This window comes from Argopecten irradians, unplaced genomic scaffold (assembly GCF_041381155.1).
Source record: "Argopecten irradians isolate NY unplaced genomic scaffold, Ai_NY scaffold_0439, whole genome shotgun sequence".
Taxonomy (NCBI): Eukaryota; Metazoa; Mollusca; class Bivalvia; order Pectinida; family Pectinidae; genus Argopecten; species Argopecten irradians.
In genome coordinates this window covers 46,172-57,168 of record NW_027187906.1, presented here as the reverse complement: position 1 = coordinate 57,168, position 10,997 = coordinate 46,172, and the positions used below count along the sequence as shown (strand labels likewise).

The 10,997-nt window shown below is 36.3% G+C and overlaps 1 long non-coding RNA gene across 1 annotated transcript; it reads right to left on the bottom strand.

Moving 5' to 3' along the window:
- Nucleotides 1-236: 236 nt before the first annotated feature.
- LOC138312721 (uncharacterized) lies at nucleotides 237-3,490 on the bottom strand. The gene is made up of 3 exons (XR_011207030.1): nucleotides 3,277-3,490; nucleotides 1,143-1,253; nucleotides 237-357 (listed from the first exon to the last, which is right to left on the bottom strand). It is a non-coding gene; the product is annotated as an uncharacterized lncRNA (long non-coding RNA).
- Between the last annotated feature and the right edge of the window lie 7,507 nt (nucleotides 3,491-10,997).

The window sequence follows — 10,997 nt, the reverse complement described above, 5'->3', positions numbered from 1 at the left end:
TATTCGAAAGTATTTAAAATCTACATGGTTAGTATAAAACCATTCTCCAACTCCACCTGAAAAGTCCTTATTTCTTACATTAGAAATGTATGTGTTTCAAACAAGGTAAATGTTATCCACATTATTTAAAATTTACAAGCAGGAACTTAATGTCATAAAAGAAATATATTGACTAAGTAAGTTTCATAAATTTCAGAAAGACAACTCGTATTTAAATATGAAATCATTTCAGACGTGAAAAAATACCTGATCTCCGTAGCCGAAGAGGCATGGCTAATTTGCTGATCTTCAATTTTCAAACACTGTCACGTCTGGAGAAAAGTGCTGTTTGTGGCCATGCATTTTAATGTGGTCAGTCTGAAATATGCAACAGTTGTCATTAATAAAGTTTTACAACAAAAAAAGCTACAATACTAGTGCATTTTTGTTATGATCAATGCCTAGACATAAATTATAATGTTGGAGTGTCACTATTAGATCATGTACATGTTTGTGAAAATGGTTACATACTTTTTTATATATGTTAGGTCCATGGCAAGTCTTTCACAGACCCATGTGTATCAAAAAGAAAAAAAAAGAAAACATGTGACTAAATTAAACATAGACTGGTTCCTGCCTTAGTTACCTCCCTTGCGTACGCTTCAGTGAGCGGAGCGCAGCCTGGCGGAGAGTAGAGAACTAAGGGAAGGGAACCAGTCTAAAATTAAACAATACATCTGTAGAACAAATTATATGCAGCGTAACTCAAGATTGTCTCCTCTTATTAGTAATTATTACTACAAATAGTTCAGAAGTTAGGGTCCAGCCTGGACAATCAAATCACTGTGAAATTGGCTTTAATTTTTTGCCTTTCTCTTAGAACATAGCAGGATATTATTAGATAAGAAGAGGATGACGAGTCAGTTCTTATACAATATATCTCACTTCATTCAAAGGGAAGATATTATGAAGTATACATGTATATTGTATAATAATACCACATGAGTTATAGCAATCTGATTTTAAAGTTAATTATAGAATTTATTTTTAACTTAAAACTTACAATGAATAAAAACATTGCTCCCAATACACTTATCAATACAGTGACATTCATATGTACAATATCATACAAACTTTAAAAGTTCCACATTTTGTTTGCTTACCAAATAAAAAAGTTTGGGTAAGTTCTTCTTGCCCAGTCCTGGAATATTTTCTTGATTAAAATCAATTGTATTTGTACGGTATTTAATTTCAAAGACATCAATCTGTCAAATCTGGAAAATTAAAGAAAAATTAACTAATGATGGCAATTTAGCATGTTTGTATCTCTGACATATACATGTACATGTATACATTTTGTGTATATGTAACTACATGTACTACCTATAGGTTAACTACCCGTATTTACTTGGGGTTATTGAATTAATATTGCATGTAAGGTTCTTTAATGATTTACTTTTCCCTATTACACCATGTTGATAACTGTTCTCTTTAAAATAAACTTTTACAGAACTATCGAATCAGTTAAAAGTTCTATAAATGTCCTCATCAAAGACTAGACATACAAAATGTAATTATAAGTATCCACAATTAATTTCAATATTCTATATTTTCATTATAGCAAAATATTAGAAATATATTATTAAATAATCATATAATTATATTTGCCATTGGTTGTCATTTATTTACTATAAACAATCTATGCATTTCAAAATTGCATATTGATAAGATTCACAAAGAAAACATCAATCTTGGATCTGAATTAATATTCAGTTGACACAATATTTACCATAGATAAATTTAAGAACAAATTAAAGAATGTTTACAAAACATAAATGCCATCATTGAATCAGGATTATATTAATTATAACATTATTATTGTATCTAAATTAAAGCATCGCTACTCTGGTATTTCTATTTTATTAGTCTAGTGATTTATTTTCATTAAAAAAGCTGTGTCAAAAACATGAAGGGACCCTTTCCTGGTAGGTACATCTACATAATTATGCACTATATGTATTAATTTGTGAAGCTGCAGAATGTATACCAATGTAAACTTCACCATTTACATATATAAACATTATCCACAATGGTGTGGAATTTATACAATTACCACACTGAAGTTGTGATAACACTTACAGCTAGTGTTCATGTTTTATTTGATTTCTAATTTCCTGTTTTATTTGATTTCTTATTAAACCTTTATTCTTTATATAAGCCTATTTAAGCAAGGATATGGACAAAAGAGAATGTTGACAGTCTTGAGTCTTATAAATATAATTAGTTCTACATGTACAAATTATTATACATGTATGTAGATTTCTACATGTACTATGTAGTCTACATGTAGGGTACCATTAATGTTCATGTATCCTTCTTCATGCCAATCTGACAATCATGATCATAAATGTAATTTGAAGGATTCATTACAGTATGGGTTGTGACAATCTAATTCACTGAATATGGATATGCATACACTCCATACAGTACCTGATGATACACAAAACTACTAGATTCTACATAGATTAGACCTACAAACAGTAGGCCTATCGGACATAATGTATACACCTTTATTTATTGGGTCAGATGGACTGGGCTTTCTTACGGATTTATTTTGGCTTTTATTTTAGGTACTTTGTAAATATATGGAGTCATAATTTTGTTTGTTTGATTAGTTAACGTCCTATTAACAGCTATGGTCATGTAAGGACGGCCTCCCATGTATGTGGTGTGTTGCATGTATGTTGTGCGAGGTGCGTGTTTTGGGAGACTGCAGTATATTCATGTAGTGTCTTCTTGTATAGTGGAACTTTTGCCCTTTTTATAGTGCTATATCACTGAAGCATGCCGCCGAAGACACCAAGTAACACACCGCACCCGGTCACATTATACTGACAACGGGCGAACCAGTCGTCCCACTCCCTGTATGCTGAGCGCTAAGCACGAGCAGAAACTATCACTTTTATAGAATTTGGTGTGTCTCGGCCAGGGGACAGAACCTAGAGCCTTCCTCACAGGGGCGAACGCTCAACTCAAGGCCAAAAGTGAGGCGGTGCCAAGGGAGGCATTAGGAAGGATAAAGTCAGTTAGGAAGAAGAGGAGAAAAGATAAAATCCTAAATTTAGTCGCCTTTTACGATCATGCAATAGGGGCAGCAGGTACAATTCTTACGCCCTACCTGCAGGGCCAATGGAGTCATAAAAAGACACACTAAAACTACTGTCTTAATCAGAACCTCCCCGCTTCCGGGCGGCATAGGATTTTTTTTTTCATCAGATGTTGGCTTCTCAAACTTACTTTGTGATTGTCGTATTTTGTTCCGATAACATAGTTAAGCTGCTTGTAATATCGCTGATAGTTAGGCATCCTAGTCGCAGTGTGCCGGCAAACATCATATATCGTAATGTATTACACCACATTCACTAATATTGACGATATAATCAAAATATTGTGACAATATCATAGGCCACCGTCTTGATCTGTTGTCACAGACTCCATGCAATCGGGGTCGATGAGATGCTTGACTCCGCCGATCCGTAAATGGTAAACATATCGATGATCTAGATTTGAACTAGAGCGCCATCTATATCGAGCAGACGTAAACAACAGCACGTGCGCGTTTTGACTACAGAAGCTGGGATGTTGACAATCTTCCGTAGAAAATGAGTAGAGGCGAAAGAAATTGTTTCAGGTAATCCATCGATATGAATATGAAATTTAGACGATTTTTTTCTCTCTCATAAAACAAACGAGGTTGTTTTTTTGTTGATCAGACAATATTTGTGAAAAGTTTCATTGGGGTCCTGACCCAGCCCTTGGGATATTTTTTCACCAGGAATATGATTCGTTAACCCCATAACTATGCAATAATTGCCAATTTAGGAAAATTTTAATAAAATTATGGCAGTAAATTGAAACTTTGTCAAAATACAGAAAAATATGAGTCATATATGACGTATGAAGTAGCCTAACTAGTACATGTACATCACAGGAGCTTGACGTTTTGTCAATTGTACATGTACGGTATGTAAATATACAATATACATATGTTAATACTTCCATTGATTTTCATGAAGCACATCATAACATGACTGACTAATATTACCTTATTGCAGTTACAACGATACATTAATTGGTTTCTAATAAAGTATCAAATATAACACGCACATAAAATCTTTATGAAGAACCATACGTGGAAAATAAGGGACTGACTTTATTTCATGATAACAATTCCATATGACATCCTTAAGCTTTTGCAATAAATTATTTTATGAAAGAATTATGTAGAATTCTATATACAGTAAACAAAAAACACTGGTAATGCTGAATCATCTGATTTATTGTATATATAACCAAAAAATGTTAAGAGAAACTTCAACTTTTTTTTTATCTTACTATGACTATTTTAGAGGGGAAAAACCAATGCATTTGATGACAAAGTGTTCTTTATTTCCAGAACAGTGTACAATATGATTCCGACTTCTAATGAAAGTGTTAACACAGTATGCCATCTCCAGTATATTACATGCCGTTTTATTTTGAGTTTTGACTTTATGTCCGTAGATTCAGCTAAATAACTTGTAGATCATGTGCAGTTGAAATGTAAATGTTTCTCTTTTACATTTCAGGGATTGAAGTGGCAAATAAAAAAAAACTTTCAAAAAGATCAGGTAAAGGACTTTTGGAAGATAAATAACATAAAGCAGAAAACAGACTTTGTCATTGTTTTCCTAGGGATGGGGAGGGGGAGGGAGGGGAGGAGGGTTCTAGGCTGTGTAGCAGATCCTCTACAAAATAAATCGACCCATTAAAATCGAAGTTCCCACAGACAAAAGAGTTGAAGTAGGTGAACCTCTTTGAATGTGAATCGTTTAAAGCTATCATGAAGTGGCAAAACAATCTGTGATTGTCGTTTTTTCTTTTAATAGATAAATGTATTTACAACATGTACGTGTATCTACATGTACATGTATATAAAACAATATGCTATGGTGAAGAATACTTGTTAAAATATGACTTTTTCAGACAATTGATTTATATTGTGTAATTTCTTATAATACTTCACTAGGTTGTCTCCTGATGGTAGCATTACCCAACTGTACGTGTTGAAGGAGGTTATAAACATGTGCGGATGCTGCAACCGAGTAGCCTCGTGATCTGATCATTTGGAATGTTTCGGGCCATAAGCTCCTTGCTATGAACTTGGATGCAGTCCTTTATATCCACGAAGTTCATGGTTTATAAGTAATTAAGTCGCCTCTGCTACTTTTGGGTGGTCACACTCATTCCTTATGGTCAGTAAAATTGAAAATGTCAAGGAAAAAAACAATTCAATGGTCACATTTTGATTATTATTCTTCAACTGTAAAAATCTGTTTCCTACAAGATAAGATACAAATGACCAAACTCACCAAACATTCCTCAGCAGTGTGATTGCAACACCTGATATGCTCAGAAATGGCTACAAATTCTAACAATACCGTGATGCAAGTGAACCATTTACCTGGAAATGACATTGACAGTAAAAATGACCTCAATTTCAGGTCAAGATTTTTTCTGGTCAAATTGACCTGAAAGGAGCAGAAAAGTCAATTTCGGGTTAAAAATCTAACCTGAAACTAACCAGAATTTCATATGAATTTGACCAGAATTTCACCTGAAAATGACCTCAGAAAATTGAGGTAAATTTCATGTTAAAAGTCTAACCTGAAATTGACCAGAGTTTCACATGAAATTGACCAGAATATAATTTGGGGTCAATTTCAGGTTAAAAAACTAACCTGAAATTGACCAGAATTTCACATGATTTTGACCAGAATATGTGAGCTAATTTTAATGTCAATTTCAGGTTAGTGTTTTAACCTGAAATTGACTGTTCTGCTCCTTTCAGGTCAATTTCAGGTCCAAATTTTAAGCAGAAATTCTGGTCAATTTCAGGTCAATTTCAGGTTAGGAAATATTGGCTGTGTAGAAGATAATCGAAATGTTCGGATTAAAAGATTTTGAATTAAGAGTATTTCGAGGGTTTCTTGATTTCAAAGCCTGAAGAACCGAAAGAGAGTCTAAACAGATGATTGCCTTTTCAATGCGGTGTTCTTCGATGTGGTCAAGAGCCAGACCGATAGCACAAGCTTCCGCAGAGAAAATGGAGGCAACATATGGAAGTCGGATAGAGGAACAGCGATTAGATGTACAGCATGATGCCGCAACTTTATCACCATCTTTTGAGCCGTCAGTGTAGATCTTAACATGATCAGGGAAAGTCCTGATGCACTCCCGAAAGGAGGATTTATGTTCTTCGGGTAATGCACTGGACTTTGCCCTCTCATGCAAAGATAAATTGATATCAGGTGTTTGAATGAGCCATGGTGGTACATCCTATATGGTGTACTCGTCAATGGTGTCGAAATTTATATTTAAGTCCTGCAAAAACTTTGAAATTCTGATGCCAAATGTTGGTATGAGCTTTTGATTTTGTCTGAATATGTCCTGGTGTTGTGGATTAAATACAAGATCGAATGCGGGGGTTTTTGGGATTGGATTTCAGTTGAACAGCATACTGTAAGGATAAATTTCTTTCGTCGATCGTCTAGAGATGGCTCATTAGCTTCCACTTTGAGACTCTTCACAGGTGTTGTTCGAAAAGCTCCAAGTGCCAGACGCATTCCCTGATTCTGGATAGGGTCAAGCATCTGTAGATAGGAGCTGCGAGCCGATCCATAGATAATCGAGCAGTAGTCAAGTTTTGATCCAATAAGTGCCCGGTAGATACGCAGAAGCATTTATTTCACGGTCTGCACCCCAATCAGAATGGGACAGAACACGTAGAATGTTCAGCGAATCTCCGAGCACTTATCCTTCAGATGTTTTATGTGTGGAACAAAAGAAAGTTTCGAATCAAATATTAATCCAAGAAATTTAGTTTGTTCAACTACTGGAATTTTAATTCCATTGAGTATGAGGTCTGGATCGTTGTGTTGTTTTCGTTTTTGACAGAAATGCATGCAGACAGTTTTTGATCTTGAAAATCTAAAGCCATTTTCGTCAGCCCAATTTTGTAATTTGCCTAAATATTGTTGTAGTTGTCGTTCTATAGTGTGTATATTCCTTGATCTGTAGCAGATCAAGAAATCATCCACAAATAGAGACCTTTCTGTAGATTTGACCAATACATTTGGTTATGCTGTTAATTTTTAAGCCAAAAAGTGTGACAGACAGGATACCACCCTGAGGGACACCCATCTCCTGTTTTTGTGTTTCTGAATAAGTTGAACCCGTTCGAACTTTGAAATGCCTGTCGGATATAAAATTTGAAATAAACTTTGGCAAATTACCACGTATACCGGTATCATGGAGATCGTTCATGATTCCATATTGCCAAGTATATGCCTTTTCAAGATCAAATAATACGGCCACAAGATTTTTTTTTCTGGACAAAAGCTTCTCGTATAAATGTTTCTAGTCTAACTAAGTGGTCTACCGTTCCCCTGCGGTTTCTAAAGCCGCTTTGCAAAGGATTTAAAATATTGTTTGATTCAGGCCCTGCAGGTAGGGCGTAAGAATTGTACCTGCTGCCCCTATTGCATGATCGTAAAAGGCGATTAAATTTAGGATCTTATTTTTTCTTTCTCCCTAAATTACTTTGTTCTTCCTAGAGTCTCCCTTGACACCACCTCACTTTTGGCCTATGGTTGAGCGCTCGCCCCTGTGAGGAAGGCTTTGGGTTCTGTCCCCTGGCCGAGACACACCAAAGTCTATAAAAGTGGTAGTTTCTGCTCCTGCTTAGCGCTCAGCATAACGGGAGTGGGACGACTGGTTTGCCCGTTGTCAGTATAATGTGACCGGATGGGGTGTGTTGCCTGGTGTCTTCGGCGGCATGCTTCAGTGATATAGCACTATAAAAAGGGCAACAGTTCCACTATACAAGAAGACACAACACGAATATACCGCAGTCTCCCAAAACACGCACCTCGCACAACATACACGCAACACACCGCATACATGGGAGGCCGTCCTTACATGCCCATAGCTGTTAATAGGACGTTAATTAATCAAACAAACAATCCAGGAACCAAACTAATCTAGTATTTATCATACGTTCAAGAGTTTTACAATTGCAGCTCGTCAGTGAGATAGGACGATAGTTATTGGCATCAGTAGCATCTTTCACGGGCTTCGGAAGGGGTATAATAGAAGATTCCTTCCAAGACTCGGGAATTTTGCCAGAAGAGTAAACTTGGTTAAATATATAGTTAAAAGACATTTTATTGAAGAGTCTGGTAATTGTTTTAAAAACATATATGGAATTACGTCTGGTCAAGCTGCCGAGTCTCTTGATCTCAAGGGACTCGAACAATTCTGGTATCTCGAAAGGCCTATTGTAACTTTCACTATTGGAGGATTTAAAATACAGACGTCTCTTTTCCTCCTTTTCTTTTTTTAATTTTTGAACATTTTTTGAATGATTTTTGACGGATGAATTGTTAGCAAAATTTTTGGCAAAGGCGTCAGCTATTTCGGATTTTGAGGAAAATATTTTATTTTTGTTAATGAGGTGGGATGATGGTGTTGCTTTTCTTTTCCCACTGATTTTACCAATCATTTTCCCAAACTTTCTTCGAAGATGTATTGGAATTAATTTTTGAGACGCACTCTTTCCAAGTACTTTTTTGTCGGATTTGTACTTTTCTTGTCGGATTTGATAGACCTTCGAGCTTTTGTTTTCCAAATTTTAAAAGTATTATAGTTTGAGACGGTTGGCGAAGCCAAGGACCGCCTCAGAGCTGAATTTCTACCAGATCTATTGATAAATGAATCATTTGAATGAAGAAACTTTGTAGGTTTTGGGCACGGATTTTGGTATGGTTTTTGTACCGATAGAAGTGAGCGCTTGTGTGAAATTTTAATGGAGTCATCAAGGTTCAAAAATGTATCCTCTATGAGCTCCTCATCGAAATATACCTCGATAGCCGTTTTCACTTCAGCTCTCGTTTTGGAAGTAAGACCTCTCCGAGACGGTACGCCGGCCCTTCTGAAGCGCTTCGGTATAGCGTTTGGACTAAAACATGTTTGTTTAACGACAATATGAATTTTGAAGTACCCTTATTAAAAATTGCATTTTGGAATGGGTACGAAATTTTAATTATTTTTAAAGCTGTTATATCACCTCTCATATACATATACAGCAATAACATTCTGGAAAAATAATTATCAATATAAACCGTTTCATTGGTTGATATGTGTGTTCATATTTGACTTTATATCCATTTATGTCTGTATAAGCACTTTTCTGTTTGACATTGCAATTCCATATATATACTGGATTATCATAATACATTCACTCATTGCTGGTGTCAATTTAATGTTGAATTCCACATATATGTAGTAATGCTTTATAGGTATGTAAAATTACTGGAATTAATGGATTTGATATTAAGATGACCCTTCAGGTTATATATAATATTTGTGAGGTTAGGATACCTTATAATGTAAAGAATATTTACCTCAGATAGATATTGTATGTTTTATTGTTTGTTTGTTTGATTTATTAACGTCCTATTAACAGCTATGGTCATGTAAGGACGGCCTCCCATGTATGCGTAGTGTTGCGTGTATGTTGTGCGAGGTGCGTGTTTTGGGAGACTGCGGTATATTCGTGTTGTGTCTTCTTGTATAGTGGAACTATTGCCCTTTTTATAGTGCTATATCACTGAAGCATATCAATCGCTGCAGAAATTTCCTTATATGTCATGCTGGTTTTAGCAAACTCATCTGAAACAAAAACCACATGTACATCATGATCTGCATTCAAGCATATAGAAGGGTGATTCCGAAATTTCTGTATCAAAGCAATCCAATTTTATGAAACTTTTGCCCTTGGCACACGATCAAAATTCACAACTATATAACTAAAATATAAATGTTGAATGAGAAGACTAATAATTACAAACTTACATAAACTGCTCTCCATGTTTGCCCTGTTTTGTTTAACAATGGCTGCGTGGGAACATTCCGGTAAACGCCGCTAATGTGTTCAGACATCAATCAATTACCGTTGGAATTTACGCCCGTGTCACGGTTACAAGATTAGGGAAGGGGTGGGACATATTCGCCCGTTGTCAGTATAATATGACCGGGTGGGGTGTGTTGCTTGGTGTCTTCGGCGGCATGCTTCAGTGATATAGTACTATAAAAAGGGCAACAGTTCCACTATACAAGAAGACACAACACTAACATACCGCATTCTCCAAAAACACGCACCTCGCACAACATACACGCAACACACCGCATACATGGGAGGCCGTCCTTAAATGACCATAGCTGTTAATAGGACGTTAATAAATCAAACAAACAAACAAACAAACGAGGTCACATAAAAAGTGTATATGCAATTTGTGATTGGACACATTTTTCCAATTCGCTTGTTCGAAGTGTCATGATGGTAAACATTTTTCTAATTCGCGTGTACGAGGTGTCATGGTACACTTTTTCAGGTACATATTTTTCTAATATGCGTGTACGATGTGATCGCTGTCGGCCAATGTACGATGACAATGTCCTGTCATAAATTGTTCATCCACAAGTTTTTTTTAGCTCACCTGGCCCGAAGGGCCGGTGAGCTTATGTCATGGCGCGGCGTCCGTCGTCCGTCCGTCAACATTTCCTTTAAATCGCTACTAGTCATAGAGTTCTGCATGGATTGTAACCAAATTTGGCCACAAACATCCTTGGGGGAGGGGAAACAGAACTTGTATAAATTTTGGCTCTGTCCCCCCGGGGCAGGAGGGGCGGGGCCCAATAGGGGTAATAGAGGTAAATCCTTTAAATCGCTACTTGTCCTAGAGTTCTGCATGGATTGTAACCAAAATTAGCCACAAACATCCTTGGGGAAGGGGAACAGAACTTGTATAAATTTTGACTCTGGTCCCCAGGGGGCAGGAGGGGGCGGGGCCCAATAGGGGTAATAGAGGTAAATCCTTTAAATTGCTACTTGTCATAGAGTTCTGAATGGAATGTAA